The 18522-nt window shown below is 44.3% G+C and overlaps 1 protein-coding gene across 1 annotated transcript in view; it reads left to right on the forward strand.

Moving 5' to 3' along the window:
* Positions 1-15129, forward strand: part of LOC146788927 (uncharacterized) — a 78013-nt gene extending 62884 nt beyond the window's left edge. The window contains exon 10 of the mRNA XM_085630493.1: positions 15054-15129. The gene's annotated coding sequence lies outside the window, so the exon portion shown is untranslated. The remainder of the gene's footprint in view (positions 1-15053) is intronic.
* Positions 15130-18522: the final 3393 nt, after the last annotated feature.

Consider the following 18522-nt stretch of genomic DNA (forward strand, 5'->3'; position numbering starts at 1 on the left):
CTCAGCTAACCGCCACAACTGTTGCCGACCCCCCGACCAACTCTGCGCAGCTGGGCCCCACTCACCACTGATGACACCATACAGACCATGAAATAGCATCTACTTCAGAACGCCTTCGGACCCCCGCCCGCACCGCATCTTCCACAAAGCCACCTCTGCCATCGCACCCGAGCTATGCCGAACCATCAACTGCTCCCTTGAGACCACCACCTTCCCGATGACTTGGAAACACGCCAAGATCAACCCCCTCCTGAAGAAACCCTCTGCGAACCGGACTGACCTCAAGAACTTCAGGCACCTCTCCCTGCTCCCCTTCCCAGCCAAAGTCATCAAAAAAGCCATCAACACCCAGTTCGCCAACTTTATCGAAACCAACCACATCCTGGACATCTCCAGATTCTGAAGAAATCATAGCACCGAGACCGCCCTCCTCGCCACCACCTACGGCATCTACTCCCGCCTCGACCATGGCGAAACAGCGGCCCTCATCCTTCTGGACCTCTCGGCACTCTTCGACACCGTCACCCACCGCACCCTAGCCGCAAGACTCCACGACGCTGGTTTCCGAGACAAGGCCCTCACCTGGATCTGCTCCTTCCTCAGCAGCCAAACTCAACGGGTTAGACTACCACTGTACCTCTCAAAACCGACAGAGATCAGCTGCTGAGTACCCCGGGGCTCCTCCCTCAGGTCCACCCCTGTCAACATCTACATGGCCCCCCTCGCAACCATCTTCAGGAACCATGGGCTCAACATCATCTCCTATGCCGATGACACCCAGCTGATACTCTCCGGCACCAAAGAACCCACTGTTGCCAGGAACAACTTCCATGAATGAATGAAAGCCATCGCTGCCTGGGTGAAGGACAGCTGCCTGAAGCTCAACACGGACAAGACAGAAGTCCTCATCCTGGGAGTCTCCTCCTCTGCTTGGAACAACTCCTAGTGACCGTCTGCTCTAGGAAGTCTCCCTACCCCCAAAAACCATGCACGAAACCCCGGCATCGTACTGGCCTCCTCGCTTAAACTGGACCGCCAGTGTGAGTGCAGTCTCCTCGGCCTGCTTTAACACACTCCACCTGCTTTGAAAGACCTTCAGATGAATCCCCACCGAATCCAGGAAGACAGTCACCCATGCCCTCATCAGCAGCAGACTCGACTACGGCAACACACTCTATGCCGGCGTCACTCAGAAACTCCCCAGAAGACTCCAGAATATCCAGAATGCCATAGCAAGACTAATTCTTAACAACCTCACATCACAGCCACATCACTCAACACATCCGTGACCTCCACTGGCTCCCAGTCGACAGAAGAATAACCTTCAAACTCCTAACCCACACATACAAAGCCCTCCACGATGCAGGACCAGCATACCTGAACCACCGCCTCACATTCCACGTACCCAACAGACACCTCTGCTCCACCCAGCTTTTCCTGGCTACCGTCCCACAAATCTGCAAGACCAGAACCAGAGGAATGTCCTTTTCCTACCTCGCCTCCAAGACATGGAACACCCTGCCCATCCACCTCAGGAAATCACCCTCGCTGACGCAATTCAGGAAGGACCTCAAGACCTGGCTTTTCAGATGAACTCAGCACTTAGTCTGATCCTCTCTTAATGTACCCAAATGTATTATTAAAAGTATTTTTTCTAGGCATTTCTTTGAAAAAAACAGACTAAATAGTTTCACCAAAAACAGTCTGAGAAAATAAAGAAACAATTGAAATCTTTGAAAATCCAGGAAACCAATACAGAAAATCAAAAGAAAATGCCATCAAAAAGGTAAGAAAATCAATCAAAAAGCACAAATAAGAAAAATAAGAACTTATTTTTTTATACATATATTCTCACTATTATTCACTAGATTAAATAAAAGAAAATCTACCACTACTAAAATATGAAAAGCCAACCAACGGCAATAGGTTGCTAAATCAAATGAAGTGTGTATAATTTAGAGAACATAACACTGAAAGCCGGGATCATTTAATGTGTTTCAACCCTTTTTGTAAGGATATCATTTTTGTATTATTATTTAATTTTAGAGGCACATTGCAAGGCACCATATAGTCCAACAACTTCTCGTATTCAATTAATAGCACAAGAAAAATAAATAGATATCAAGTAACAGTTAATAAGGAATCTAGTCATGGAGTAATACTTTCAGTGCAAACATATAGCTAATCGTCAAATTCATTCTACTAAAATATGATCCCGCATTTTACCACATCTCTTTAAACTGCCTACCAGAGGATTTCAGAGCATACAGATAAACAGTTGCACATTCACTTTGGAAGGCAAAATGCAAAACTACTAATTTCCATATTGCAATTCCAGTGTCTTGGTTCCACAGTTTAAAAGATTGAAATGAGCTACGAATACAAAATCAAATGAGTAGGGAACTTCCTCCTCAGTCCAATATTTTATCCAAAATTAACATACCTAAAAATACTTACATTAACATTTTCTAAAATAACTATTCTTTTTGATAACCTAGATATCAAATAATGCTTACAAATATTTTCTACAACTAGAATCCCTTTTACTAATCGAAGAATTGAAATTTAGTAGTTGAATTGAATTTTGATATTTTTTCTAGGAATATTAACATCAATAGCATCCAATGAATGCATGGTTGGTGTCATGCAAGCATTCCTTCACATGCGCATTATTTTGTGGCAACTGAAAAAAAGCAAATACAATTTAGCCTCGCTAAAATAATAATTGATTTCAAGCTGAGTAATACGTGTCTTTAAAAAAAATATCCACCCACCATAATTCAGGGATGTCTTTTCCATTTTCATAGTCAATACAAAAAGTTCTCTGTCAGAGTTATTTAGAACTTTTCGCAAATTATAGTTTGAATGAGAAACAATGCCAGTGTTGGGCTATGTAGCCCCAGAAAACATACACTAATATTTTAGAGCATTAATTCAATTGATCCAAAGTAAATGTTACATTAATAATGAAGAAAAATTGTCTCCTCCTCCAATTTTTTTTGAGGAAATTTAATTGGACATCTAAGTAGATTAGGTTGCAGATGTCTACCAAGATTTTACATAAAATGGTGAAGCAGTTACTCAAACGTCTTGGAAGGAGGTGAAAAAACTAACGATGCCACCAAAGGTTGGCATAACTCTTTTGTTTCTACAACAGACAAAGTAGACCTTTCTATTTATCATTTCCTGGAGTCACTTTAAAACAAGTATTTTATCTATACTTTGGAAACACGCATTATTCCGGAATCTTGGTGAGGCAGCATCTTCCAGCCAATATATAAATCAAGGGACCGTTCAAACCCTAATAACTATAGATCAATCACTTTAAAGCCAAGATTTATGCCTCAAATCTATTTCTTGAATTAGAAGACTGGGCTACTCGTGCAATCAGAGTCCCTGAAACCCAGACAGGCTTCAGAGCAGGAATGAGTACCTTAACTAATGTATCATCGGTTACTCTTTTGGCTGAACAAGCAATAATTAAAACCAACAAACGCTATGCTAGTTTCTTCAATCTAAAAGCTCCCTTTGAGAATGTCCCCAGGGCCATGCTAGGGGAAAAAGATGGCGCAATGGGGAGTGCCAACGAAACTGTTGAGGCAATCGATCTTTATTCAGACACATGGGTACAAAAGCTAGGAGATGGCCGAAGCATTACCAACAACATTTCTACGAATATTTGCTTAAAACAAGGATGCCTCCTCGCACACTGTCTTTTTGATATCCACACAGCAGAATTGGACAATCACCTGTCCTTAGTGTCAGGAGAGCGCCCAAGGCTAGGTGAAGAACACATTAGAAGCTTACAATACGCCGACGATGTTGTACTGTTTAGTAAGACCCCAATCGGGCTACAGGGGTTGATTGACCATTTACTGACCTATACCACAAATTTGTGCCACGGACTTAACTACATTAAAACAAAGGTACTATGTTTTAAGGGCCCTCACACCAACGGACAGACTAGACCTACTTGGTGGGCAAATGGAAATGCCCTTAAACTGGTCACAACCTACATATACCTAGGAGTGTATCTAGATTGTCACCTGAATTTCAAAGAGCATTTGTCATCTAGGCGAGTCACAACTAACAAACTGACGGTTGCATTTAAAACCTTGCAACAGACGAGAAGAAACTCTACAAACCCTCTTTTGCAGGTCGTGGGAGCAAAATTCATCCCCTCCATCATGTGTGGCTTGGAACTGCTTAAGGGCAAAGATGCTGTGAGTTTGAACACCTTACAAACAAGCCCATTTAAAATATCTTTGCAATCCCGAGTAATGTTTCGCAAGCTCAAATCAGGGTTGAGTTTGGTCTCCAACACCAGGGCCTGGTCAGACATGTTGCGCTAATAAAAATCTACTGGAGGATGAGGGCAGCAGAGGAAAACACTTTGGCCCACCAGTGCTGGCTTGAAATAGAAGAGTAGGGTCACGCTAATAAATCTGTGTTTTCAATACTACAACAGGCAATGGCAGAACTGCAATTACAAGAGGCCTGGAGCACTTCAATGGAATACTCTGTTTTTAAATGAGTAATCAATAAAGCAGCCAATTGCCAATCATTCATCACAGTTAAAAAGCCACCTTGGTAAGTAAATGGCGTGCGTGGGTGGATTTGCCCTCATACACAGCTTGGGGCCCTCAGCCATACCTGTCCACACATTTTTCCAAGACCAAGAAACGCGACCTGATGCTAGTCAGGCTGGGCGTTCTTCGCTGTATGGACACAGTCTTGGCCTACCATGGAGTGTTGGCTTTGAGGATGCAGTATGGAGACATTGCTTCATTTGTTGTGCTCAGTCCAGCCTTATTATCACTCAGGATGTCCATCTTTAAGACTGCTAGAAATAAGATCATGTCTACGCGCTGTAATTAAGCTATTTGGAGGGATTTCCGTCCAATTAGCATGCAAGGCTGTGAGTTTCTTGACGCTCGCAGCCAAGGAGCTGAAAAAGTTGATCAAACCTCCAGAAGCTCATATCTAATCAGTCTCATGGGAATGAAATTGACAGATTTTAGGGTCACAATGTTTTGTTTCGCAATTACGAACATTCGAATCCAGATGCCTCTGTCTTCTAGTTGAGTTTCAACTATTAATTTGATAAGTAATCCAGTTTGACAAGTCACAATTTAAGAGGACATTGAAAAAAACACACTGCACTCTACAGCTTATGTTTACATGCATGTAAGGTTAGTGAAAAGTGTTTAGAACTATTAGGAAATCTAATGCACAAAGTATGTTCGCATATCCCACATCGAACTTTAAATAGACCCACTTTTGATTATAAGAACATTAAAGTTTATATTTTTACGTATGCCGCCATGCCTTAGCTCTCATGAAAGTATACATGGACATTTTAATGGTTAAACCCATTTATGCTCACATGCCTCGGCTCTCATGCAAACATACATGTAAATCTATCAGAGTCAAAAAGCCCATACAGCCCATCTCATGACAGGCTCTGTGTGGTTCCTGTCTTTAAGATGCAAGAATTAAATACAGGATCACACATTATTATCACAGGCCAACTGTAATATACTCTGACAATGGCACATTATTAAGTACTGCCAGTTGGATGTATCCTGGGAGGCATTAGTTCTTTTACAAAAGAAGAAATGTATAGTTTTCATAGATAATGGTTTTTTTTACATCTATTTTTACATAACCACTGCTTAATTTGTGCCGGTGCTTGCCGGTGCTTAGCAACGGCACCTAATCATCAGGGCCGGGTCTACACACTCAGGCGCACGTAATTGATTTATACAAGTAATTTACTTGCTTCGCTAAAGCTACGGGACTTGGCAGTGGCAAAACTCAAGTGTTTTACTTCCTGAGGCTGTCTGACTCCGGCGGACACACTGTCTGCAGACTGTATGACTTGCCTTCACTTCACACTCAATGATCATCAGATTCTTCCACATACTGCTCGCTCGCGTTTTGCAAAATTGCGGCTCGATTGTTGATGCACTGTCAGTGGGCGCCGGGCGGGCGGGCTGGGCTCGATTTTGGTTCTCGGGGCCGGGATGGGGGCGGGGGCTGTACGCGGCGCAGATTTTTTCAAATTCGGGTTTGATTGCGCACGCCACGCATTCAGTGCCACGCCCCAGCATAGCCGCACCTAGTCTTGTGGTTCTTCGTTCAACGGCCGCGGCTCAGCGCTCACTGACACTCACTACAGTGACCCGGTCGGACGACGTTGTGACTGAGCCAGGACCTTGAGGTCTGGCAACAGCTGCTGCACCAGGTGAGAGTGAGACAGGGCCTCCTAGCAGGCCTACGCCCTAATCAATCGGAGAAAGAGACAGTTAATGAAGCTGCGCAGCAGCCGGCAGCGGTGCATAGAGAGAGTCGTACTGTCCCTCTCCGGCCGCCTAATGTGATCACTACAACTTCCGTTCTCAAAATGTGTGAGTTTCACAGTGTTGCCGCCATTTCTATGGCAACTCAGAAGTAGGAACTATACTATCAATGAAATAACATCACACCAAAAGTGAGCGATTCCCACACTCTTTCTCAGCCATTTTGGTATTATGGTCATGACAATGGGGAGGTCTCATTTAGGTTGTGTGTGCCACTTTCAGGCCATGTCCATTCCCTTGTTTCACACACCTTTAGGCAGCTGCCTTATCTCACCCTATCCACCCCTCTTCCAGAATGCAGCCCATCCCCCACGCCGGCCATTTTTAGTACCCAAACTACTCATCAAGACGGCTTTTTTGTGGGTAGGTCGGTGGGTCAAATACCTAAGTGAGAATAAACCGAGGGTGAGTGCTTGGTTGGATAGTGGCGATGGATGGATCCTCTGCATTCGATGGCACCATGGCTGGCCATCTGTAATTGGATTGAACGTAATGGCATTGGTTGAAATGTGCTAACATAAATGTGTTCAATCGAGTAGCGTCTCTTCTAGAAACCGGCGGATTGGGCACAGGCCAGACAGGTATAATTGTGTTCATATGAGCAAGTTTAATAAGGGAATACCTCTTTTCACACAAAACCGAAATATTAGGTTGACAGCCTTATTTCTGTACTGTTTATCACAAGTTCGTTCTATTGATTTGTTCGTCATTCAGGTGGCCTTATATTGTATGCCAGAAGACCGCAATAAAATGTTGTATATAAAAAAAAGACAGTTTCATAAATATGGATTCAAATGCACATTTTTTTTTTAACAAGTATTGCATTTCTAATTTTGGAGTCATAAGGAATGCCTAGATAAGATCCGTGTTAATAGTGTCAGAGATTCCTAGTTTATCTTATTACAAAGGAAATGTGTTGTCCTGTCCCACAAGTGGTATTTGGTTGGCAAAGCGAGGTTGTACAGTTTTTTCAGTTTCCAACTATAGTATGCGCAAGATATTTCTTTTCATATACAGTATATGACAATCACCACAGGGTTTCATTCATTTTTTGTAGAAAAATCGTCAAGGTTGGTAAATACGCATTGGGTCGGACAGTCCTAATTTATCCAGATGATGATATTTCCAGTATTGGATGCAGTAGCGGAGTTCTGCAGTACTGGCACATGAGGCAGTAGTGAGTTTCAATGCTTGGCTTTTGCGAATGGTGTTCCTGAAGTTAGAAATGTTGAAAGCAATTGATTGGTACAATATGTGTGAGTGAACATTGAAATGCCTGCTCTTTGTCTGGGCTTTGATAGTATCCTCTGTTGTGCAGGGCGTGGAGGAATAAAAGGGAGGAGACTCTTGACTGACAGCAGTCGGAGAATGATGATCACAGGGCGTGCATAGGGCCCTGATAGTGTGAAGGGATATGTTGAGAAGGAAGAATGGTGGTTAAGAATTACATTTTGTGAGGTTGGTTTTGTGTAGCTAAAAGTTGGTGAGGGCATTAGAGGGCAAAAGTCCTGGTAGGGTACTGAGAGGATTTCACTGATGGCCTGGAACATAGTCACGTCAGTATTGCAGAAGGTGAGCTTCAAGGGATGCCATTGAGTCATCTGGCATAATGTTTGGGCTGGTATAGGGTCATTTAGGGGAATGAAAAGTGAGGAGGTGTGAGCCTAAATGTGATGGTGGTTTGCATCTTTGGAGCAGGGCGAGTGGGAAGTCTTAGGGGTCTTCTGCTTGCTCCAGCAAGGTGAGAAATAGTGTTGGAGGAGTGCCCCGCGGCTGTTGCATTAGGTTATTTGACGGCGTAAGTTGTAAAGAGAGGGCAGACCTCTAGATGTAAATGTAGTTTCAAGCTATCACACAGGTTTACAATCTCCAGATCCGTTTACTGAATCTTCATGATTGTTTATGTGAGTGTGAGTTCATCAGAAAAGATAAATCCGAAAATCCTTCCCCTGGTTACGGGCTTGTGAACCTCAACACAAGTGTGTTCCTGGTGAATGAATCTAGTGCATGTGAATGGGAATTTAAAGAAATCGCTCAATTGTTTCGTATGTCGTCCATCACCATTTCAAACTAGCGTATATCTTGAGAAATGACTCGAACAACAATCCTGGCGAGACACAAAAAATTAAATCTAGCTAACTCAATGCCACAGCCAGCATTTGGGGGCCTAGACCAGTCCAGAGTGCCACGGCCACCCACGTCCCAGGTCCCACTCACAGTGCTCACTCAATTGATCCCCGCCACTGTCTCCGGCTGTCCCATTCTCAACATCCAGTCCACTCCCAGCCAGTTTGCGAAGTGTGTTGTGGCCTGGAAGCGCCTCTGACCTCAAGCTGACCTGTGCGTGCCCTGCCTGAGCCGAGGAGATAGAGATTCATGAATGATGAATGAATCTCCAGGCAGGCAGGCGGCAGGCCTAATACAGCAATGAGCAATCAATCAGTTAATAAAGCTGCGCAGTAGCCGGCAGAGTCCCGAGTCCCACAGCCACGTGACACGTCCCAGTGCCTGTCCCCGGCCCTTCCCAATTCCCATCCCATCCAGTCCACTCCCAGTGCGAAGTGTGTTGCAGGCGGTTGGGCGCTCCTCGCCTGTGAGCCTCAGCCTGACCTGCCCTGGCTGAACCAAGGGGATTCATGAACATGAATCTCTTCAAATGAAATCTCAGTATATTCTTTCATTTGATTTTTCTGACTGATATGTTGATCATTGACTGGTGGTGTGACTGGACAGCTGTTAGTTCGGTGTCGGGTTGGGGGGTGGGTTGGGTTGGCCGGTTGGGGCTGTGTGTGCGCGCTGATTTCTTTTCAGATTGCGCATTCGCCGTATGATGAGGTTAAGGTTGGGCTGGCCCAGCTGGGGCATTATATGTTCCGGTCTGTTTAGATTTCTGGTCTCTACTGTACTGCAGCATTTTGGTTTTATACTTTCTTAGTACAGCGCTGACGGTTTCAAGTGTTTGGTTTAGGGCCCCTAGGGGTGTGTTATTTTAAAGGTTTCAATCTCTGGTGTTTTGGCCTCTGAAGTACACACGGACGGGTGTGTTAGGTCTTTATGGTCTCTGGGTGCAGTAAGAGTGTGGCATCACTGATGCAATGCAACAGTCAACACCACCAGGTGACTTGAGGCAGGGCCGGCCGGTCACCATGTGGTAGTGTAGGAATGATGAGCAGTACTGATGATGAGATGCACTGACCGGCGGCTGACTCGTACTATCCGCTGCCGCCGCCAGCCATACACAGGCACACTGACTGTAGTACACACAGGTTTTTTTTTTACTGAAAACTTACTGGAAGTGAAACCCCAGCTTGCAATGCGTCGAGATAGACTGCTGCAGCCTGCTGCTGATGATAGCTCGCCAAGCTCGGGGTGCGGTGTATACAGCCTGCTGCTGCGAAGATTGGTACACGAGATGAGGGTCATGGTCATCTGCATCATATAGGTGGTGGTTGGTTCAGGTCCATGCTGAGAGGACCACAAGACTCCCAAAGTCCCATGTTATCTTTAGCACTACAGCAGTAGCGCGGACACTATAGACAGCGTATGGCACCCATGTGGATTGCTGTTGATTCCACAGGGCAGGCTGATATTACTGTTTATGCATTGGGCATGCCGCATGCCATCATCATTCACAATGCACTGCCATTGATGGGGCGGCTAGAGATTCTCCACTCAGTGCTGCTGTGCACCATGGTGCAGTACTGCCGTGGTAGTGCTAATGAAAACCTGTCAGTGTCACTAAGATGTCTCAAGTTTGGGACTTTTTAGATGCCCCAGCTGGCCCTGCTGAATTGTGGGTGCAGAGCAAATTGCAGCTCCCTCCAAATTATTAAAGTGCTCCGCTAAAGGAGGCACATCATCTCTCTTAATAATATTGAGATACTCTGCTAAACAAGGCCCATATCTTTGTTCACATTTTTACAATGCACTCTTTATCTGTATATGTTTGTCATAACTGTGTAGATAGGTAGGTCAGAATTTCCATAGCAAGAGCTTTGTTGTTAATTCTGGTGGTGCTCAACGAATCTGTATAATGTTAATACACTTATCACCACCAGGCACCAGCACAGTGGGCACTGTACAAATCGATACTGACTAATCTAATTCAAAATGGCCCGGCCGGGGTTCAGTTAATGTTAAACTGTCCCGCCCTGCCCTGTCCTCCATTCACAGATTCCTCCCTGGGCCCTGCTTCAGAGTGGCTAATAATGCTAAAGCTGACAAAAAAGGGCCCAAGCCAGCCTGCCCTCGTAATATCCTCCATTCCTCCCCCGCTGCAGAGTGTCTAAAATCAAATGTTAAATCTGTGCAGGCTTGCAAAAAACGGCCTCATCTGTGTCTCGCTATCGCTCCTCTCGCAGTCCTGGAGAATGCCCGCTATCGGGGATGGCGCAGACTGCAGACAGGAAATTAGAACCTCAACCTAAGCTCTAACTGTGGGTGCGATGGGCCTGACGGCCCATGGCTCCATTGCCTGCCATTTGAGCAGTAACAAGTTGCAAATCAAGATCAGTATAAAAAATATGATGAGCCATATATAAATAAATCCCATTAAAAGCAGGATGTTAAAAAATCTGGTTGCCTTCTTTCCTGTACCAGGCAGTAAGTAAGTAGTTGCACTCGCAGCACACCTAATAATGAGCACAGCATAGTCTTAAAGGCTCTTTAAGTGTGCAGCGTGCCTTGGTTTGTGCTTGTACATTTGTAATGTGTAATCGTGCCCAGTGTGCCTCAATATGTATTAAAAAAAGAGATGATGTGCAAAAAGACTGACAGGAGTAGGTCAACGTCAGCCATCAGCCTCGCAGTGTCCTCCATTAATTTGATTCAAACTTCAAAGCAATCTATAACGTGCGCCGCCTGAGCATTTGATTAAACAGGCGGCCCGTGAACTTTTCGTGCCACTGACTTTCTTCAGTGAGTCGTGCGGATGTATTTTTCTCAAGAATTGTTTGCTTTTATTTATGGAGGAGACTGGCAGAGCTGCAGTTTGTGTCTACTAAGTAGACAAATACCTTGGCCTTCACGAAGTTTATTTATGCCTCTCTACTTTCTTAACTTCCTTATCACTAACAGCCACAAAACAGAAGCATGGTAGCAAGAGGGAGGTGAGGTGAGGAATAACTTAGAAGATGCCAGTACGGAGGAAAGGGTAGGAAGCAGAGAGAGAGAGACAGAGGTAAAGAGGGGTGAGCCCTGAGGTCACATACCAAGAGAGAGATGACAGAGCAAGAGATGGGTGAAGAGAGAAGGAAAGATATATAGAAAGACAGGGTGTTGAGGGAGGGATAGGTAGACTAGAGAGAAACTAAAGTAAAGACAATAAGAGTTGGAGGTAGACCGGGGGGCGTGGCGGGGAGATTTAGAGAGAAAACTAGAAGCAAGAGAGCGAATCCTGGGGACTTTGCTACATTATGCTCCCAAACAGGGCGTTACATATCTGTGATTGTTCAACAACTTTGAGCGATGTTTTTAATTTACAGGACAACAAGGTTATGGTGAAAATGTCTCTATTTTGCTCCAGAGAAAAAATATTTGTCTAGTGTGGCCTGCAACAAAACTGTATTCCAAATTATCTACTTTAGGACTTCGTTTCTTACTCCCGAATGTCATTACATTGAAGTTTATTCATCAAATGTGTAAGTTTGATGATGTCTTAAATAAGCCTGCACAGGTGCTCAAGTCCGAACATAGATGTAAAGTTATCCCTCACTGATACACCCTAATAGTAGCTACAACACACAGCTGTTGCAGGAATTTCAACAAAGAATCTCTGCCAGCACACACAGTATCTCTGGGAGAGACTCGGGCTAGCTTGCCGTTTCACATTAAACACAGGCCTACATGCTGCCTGCAAAGTGCCCTTTAGGCCTTGCTTAACCCAAGGCACGGGTCTGCATTTTGTCTCTGGGTAAGTCATTTTTCCCCATTTCGAGGGATGACGGCTCACCTCGCTAGCCCATTCCTGAGATTGCCTTAAGTTAAAGTGCCAAGCCCTGGAGGAACCGAAGAAAACATACCGAATGTGACGGCACGAGTAGGGTCCCTAAACAACCTGTGTCTTCCTCACAAGACTCACTTTGCTTCAGAGACCTATGTGAAGCCATCTTGAATCATTACTGCTGTTTCGTAGAGCTATTCCTACATACATATCATTAACAAATAACAACTAGCAATGTCACTGGTAGCCACTCAACTGTCCAAAGCATCAGCCGATATGCAGGTATTCTACCAAAGCACTGGATAGAGCAGGAAGTTGAGGCACTTGGGGTTGGTGAGTTTAGGATTGTGGAAAGATTTGGTTCATACAGTTGAGTTCACCAACACCACTCAACAAGCAGCGGGCTTCTAAATGCTCCACTGCAACATACCACACTCTCACCACCTCCGCCGGAATGGGCAAGGCTCATTTGCTATGTTTGTCCTTAGTGTGATGTTTGCATTTTTCTCAATCTTATGACTTCATTCAGTGATGCAACATTGAGGGCAGCACCAACACTCTGAAAATTGTTCCAGCCCCACTGGCTTGGGTACCTTTCTTTGACATTTTCATGCTTTCTGGCCTGGCTCGGTGCCTTTGTCTGCCGTTTCCATGATTTCTGGCCTGGGTGCCTTTGTCTGCCGTTTCTGTGCTTTCTGGCTTGGGTGCCTTTGTGAGACATTTCTATGCTTTCTGTCCTGGCTGGGTGCCTTTGTGTGACATTTCCATGATCTCTGGCCTGGGTGCGTTTGTGTGACGTTTCCATGATTTCTGGCCTGGGTGCGTTTGTGTGACGTTTCCATGATTTCTGGCCTGGGTGCCTTTATGTGACGTTTCCATGATTTCTTGCCAGGGTGCCTTTGTGTGACGTTTCCATGATTTCTTGCCAGGGTGCCTTTGTGTGACGTTTCCATGATTTCTTGCCAGGGTGCCTTTGTGTGACATTTCCATGATTTCTTGCCTGGGTGCCTTTGTCTGCCGTTTCTATGCTTTCAGTCCTGGCTCGGTGCCTTTGTGTGACATTTCCATGCTTTCTGGCCTGGGTGCCTTTGTGTGACGTTTCCATGATTTCTTGCCTGGGTGCCATTGTGTGACATTTCCATGTTTCCTTGTCTGAGTAATTATGAGTGTGAGATTTCCATGCTTTCTGGCCTGGGTGCTTATGTCAGGTCATCATTTATGATTTACTATGCTTTGAAAGTTGATACAGCTAAATATGTAATGGAAAATGTGTTGTGCACCATTTTGGTTTTTCTTTTTGCAAAATGTTTGAGGGGAGAATTCCCCATCATGCAAACACCTCTGACAGTCATTAAGCTTGCTGTGCTTGTGTGCTATGCATCGTATGGGGGCTGGTGTAACAAAACTTGCCAGGGCTGCTTTGGGTTCCCAGTCCGGCCCGAGTGTCAATTAATTAATTTTTGTGAATCACAGTGTGTAACTAACTCTGCACACTGCCACCTCACCCTGCTTTTGTTATACCGGAAGCCAAAGCTGAAAATTGAGGCAAACTCTATAGACTTTGTGTCTCTTTCGAGTGAGCGCTGCAGGGCAGGCAGGAGTATGAGTTGGAAAAGGCCTGAATTTGGGTGGGCAAAGTAGGAGGAGGATCCATTTGGATTGTACTTGTAGTCAGTCATGGATGGTAATATATGTGCAGATGCAGAAATGTCTTTGATGCAAACTGCAAATAAATATTAATTGTGCATGTTACTTAGACGAATTGACATCGCACTTCGCACGTCAAGCATGTTAGCTTTCACTTTGCTTGCCTAGAATGTCACACACTGGACAGAAGAAGATTTCAAGCTACTTCACAAAATTTAAGCCCAAAAAAGATGAGGAGCACCTGCAGTTCAAATTTTACAAATCAAGCACTGTACATAACGTAACGCTAAAAATGTCATCTTGTTCACTAGTTTCCACAATTATCATCTCCTTGATCGATTTGTAGCACAATATTCAGTTACTTGTAGTCTGTGATTCCCCTGAGCAAAAACCACGCACTCTTGGAAGAACCAGCTGTGTTGATTTCCTCAACTGCGCGCAAAACGGACTTGAGGATTTCATCTCTTTTTTTTGTTATTGCTGTTTTAATTTAATTACGCAATATAGTTTCACTCATCATGCTTGGATATTGACACTGTGCATACTTGGATATGATATTATAAAATGTTTTATGCAATTTTTTGATTGACAAAAGGTGGCTCTTCATTATGTATGAGATGTGATGCGGATGTCTTTTATGGTTTAGGAAGCCAAATAAAGTTATATCACCCAATGTGTGTGTGTGTGTGTGTGCGTGTGTGCGTGCGTGCGTGTGCTGGAGCAGAGTTTTCATTTAGAAAATTCAGGGGCTTTTGAAGCTCTAGTATATCTATGCGTTTTATTAATTATTAATAAATAACAAATTAATTGTTTGTCTTGTGCAAGTGTGTTTTTATTAATCAATCTGTTTGTCTTAACATAAGAGAAAGTTACACGAGGGTTAGCATGTGTGTGCTGTTTCTGTTTTCTAAAAAATAACGTGCAAGTTTTCATGTTTAAACGTTGCTGTGTGCTGTTTATTTTGAGCACAAAACGCTGTCTGAATTAATGTTTTTTTTATGTTGCAAAAGCTAGATAAATACATACACATAAGGGTATTAGTGGGGTTAACACTGTTTAATCACTATGCTGTAGTAACATTTATTTTGTCTCTTTAATTAAAGATGGTCTATTGTGGCCTATGGAGGCCTGTGTTAAGATGGCTGAATTTTGAAGCCTGCCCGTGATTTGTGAAATGAAAGACGTGACGAGGGAGACCCCTGCTGGAAATGGTCCTGAAGTTGACTGACCATGGTCTTTGAATGAAAATTTTCCATGAGGACGCGTGTGTGTGTGTGTGTGTGCTCTGCAGGGCAGCACACATGCAGAATCGGAAAAGAGAAGAAATAAAAGCCTTTCTCCTTTTAACTCCTGCTTCAAAGTGGTGTTCTCTTTTGCTGCAAAACCCTGCCTACTATTCTCAGTTGAGATCGGTTTGCATCAAAAAGCAGGGGGTGGCCTATGTACTACCCAAGTAACGTCCACCTGACGCAGAATGACGCAAAGCAGCGCAACTTTCCAGCACAAAACAACTTTTGCGCAGGAAGTACATCCAACAGGAAAGGTTTCGCACTGGTTTGTGTCACTTGTGTCTCACAGACCAGCACAAAAGGTTTGTGAATCCGGGCCTTGGTGTCACCTGCAGCAATTTGCTCAAGTCTCTTGCAAAATGCGTGTTAGGACCTACGAATATCAGCTGCTACATTTATACCAATGAGTGTGTAAAAATGTAATTCCATCCATACGAGTCGTTGTGTTGTACCAGTGCATAAGTCGCGGTTCAGTAAATGCGAAATCCTTGCGTTCCCCTTCACAACGTGACAATTATGATCCCTTCTTTGACCAAAACACCTTTTATGTAAACAATCATAAAGCCTGTGTAACTTGTTGTCATCCTGTCCTGTTTGCGGTCCCCTCTGGGCAGGGAATTTCCCCACAGCCCTGAGACAATAAGGAAACGTAAAAACCAACTAGCACAGACACTATTGTCCCTCCTGCTTTGAAGTGATATCTGAGGAGGTGTGTGACACATTTTTATGTGATGGAAACTGGGTTGAGAAACAACGAACACCCTCATCTTAGCCGAGGGGCGGGCTGAGCACACGGACTCCACCCGGTAATTCAGAAGGTTATCACCCCATGAGGCGGAGATGCGGGACAGGAGAAGCTAATATGGCTGTCTGAGATGGGGAATCATCAGAAAAGGCAACACTCCTACTTGATGGCATAAGTTGTGTGCGTGTAGAATTGTGAAGTTCGTGAATGCACAGAAAGTAAACTGATCGTGGCTGGGAGGATGATTGTAAGGTGGGCAAAAGTTAAACTCAGAAACACAAGCAATAAGATAGAATGGAGGCAATCGAATTGTTTATTAAGGATGCAAGACAAATAGGGTGGCTCTACATGAGTGCAATGGGAAAAATTGTGGACAGGGACCAAGGATGCAAGGGATGCTGGGATCTGTAGTTTAGAAGCGGATATGATGGAACGTTAGGAGGGGCACTCACTCCCACGATAGGACCTGGTGAGATCACCTCGTTAGAATGTATTCCTACTGGCACGATTGCCACTCTACATAGACTTTGGGGTCAGTGGTAGATTGGAAAGGGGTTCTTGATGGTTGTATCCTCAGTTGATTTCTAATGCTTGGTCACCACTGTAAGTGGTAAGCACATGCCAGCAAGGTATGTGCACTGGAACAAACACATTGAAAACCACGGCGAGGTGCAGTGCTTAATTTGTAATGGTGTTTACCCGAGCTGACCACATTTACTCTTTGTAAGGAACTGGGCTATTTCTGCTTGTGGCTTTCAACACAGATGCAATAATTAATCTAGATGGAAGTGCTTTATAAGAGGCGGTGCTTTCTAAGGCGCTGAATACCTCAGAAGCAAGAGGTGAGGTTCTTGACACAAGTCTAGGTCGAAGAAAGCTTCTGTCTACCATAGGAACCCTAGGAACACTGAGGTCCCCATGCCCACCCACTGAGCTACACTGACCCACGCACCCCTTTTTATCACACTAAGAAAAGTACTCTCATTTCACATGGTGTGAATATTGACCTTGGTAGCAGAAGATAAGCAAGAAAATGTATACTTGTGTAAATTCTGACGACTCTTCTGTACTGTTTTGCACGGGGTGTTATTACTAGCTAAAAGCTGCTGCTCTATGCGAACATAGACCCAGTGTGTGCACAGTTTGCGGTTGTCTTCCAACGAGCGCAGCCCCATGCACATATATGGCTTTATAGCTACCTGTCTCACACCCTTTAACCTGTCGCTGCACATTAATGGTGAGATTCTAGCTCCTCGTCACCAAAAAACTGAGCGCTATACCCCTGGTGGTGCAGCTGGTGCTGACACCACACATCTCATAAACCAACAGGCCTCCAGCATCAGCCCTTTTGGTGATGTAGAGTCTGCCCTTTTCACAGTGCAAACCTGGCACCAGGGCATTTTGATCACTCCACAGAACTATACTGCTTTGCACATTTTTAAGAAACAGGGAGATTAAGTGGTTTTCCCAGAATCACACGATTTTGAGCTGAAGCCAGGGAAGTGTCTGTTCCCTCACAGTTCATAAGGCCCAGACGAAACCCAAAAGGGGTTTTCCTATCACAATAGATTAATGTAGGAGAGCCCTTCACCTCCTTTCGAAAGCATTTAGAAAGGGGTCTGAAGGGAGGTATAAAAGCCCTGATGAAGGCTGAGTGACCCATATGGGCAGGATTTTTTCAGCTGAAACATGTTGGCAATATAGGATGTTGAAACCATTCGACTTTCATTGAACATCCGAATCTCTGATTTTTAATCATGATATGGTACTCCGTAAATTAAAGGAGATATCTGGGGTATACCCATAATCATTTTTACTTCAGCTCTGGATCCCTGTTTCTGTCCAGGACCAGATCATCTTCGAGCTCCCATTTGGTTGATTGAGTCAATTCAGATGGTATTGACCTATTCGGATGAGGGCAGACACTGATGATAAAGCAGTAGGGTGGTGAGGTATCTTCTCTTGTTATTTACGCATTCTGATAGGTTAACAGGTAAAACTGAAGACAGAATCCAGTCTTCATTGAGCTACCACACCGGATTGGTTGGGACGAGTTCTATTTGGGAGGCCGTGTGGAGGTAATGGACAAAAACGTATCTCTTTCCTGTTGTGTAAAGCTAAAAGGTCTGTTCACAGCTGTAAATAAAAAAAAAACTGATACGCTGCTACCAGGGCTGTATATCAACAACCCAGGACATGGACAGGAGGCCCATTGCATTAAAGAAGGTTCACTTGTGCACCCCTCCAGATCACAGACCAGGTCTGGACCTTAGCTTTACCATGGGCAGATCTAAGCCTCAGTGCACACACTAGATTAGCATGTGATCTTGGCCCACAAAAAGTCAGGATACTTGTTTCACATGTAGTCAGGCAACTTAGGGTAGTGGTGCGTTGCCCCTTTGACAAATGGGATTCGGTCATTTGAACACCATTGCATCTGGCATTAAAAGGCATTGTGCTTTATTTGTACTTTCAATATTGCTTATATATTTAGAAATATATGAAATTATGAATTGGTTTACCACATGAACAAATGAA

The sequence above is a fragment of the Triturus cristatus genome, chromosome 10, assembly GCF_964204655.1.
Source record: "Triturus cristatus chromosome 10, aTriCri1.1, whole genome shotgun sequence".
NCBI classification, from domain to species: domain Eukaryota; kingdom Metazoa; phylum Chordata; class Amphibia; order Caudata; family Salamandridae; genus Triturus; species Triturus cristatus.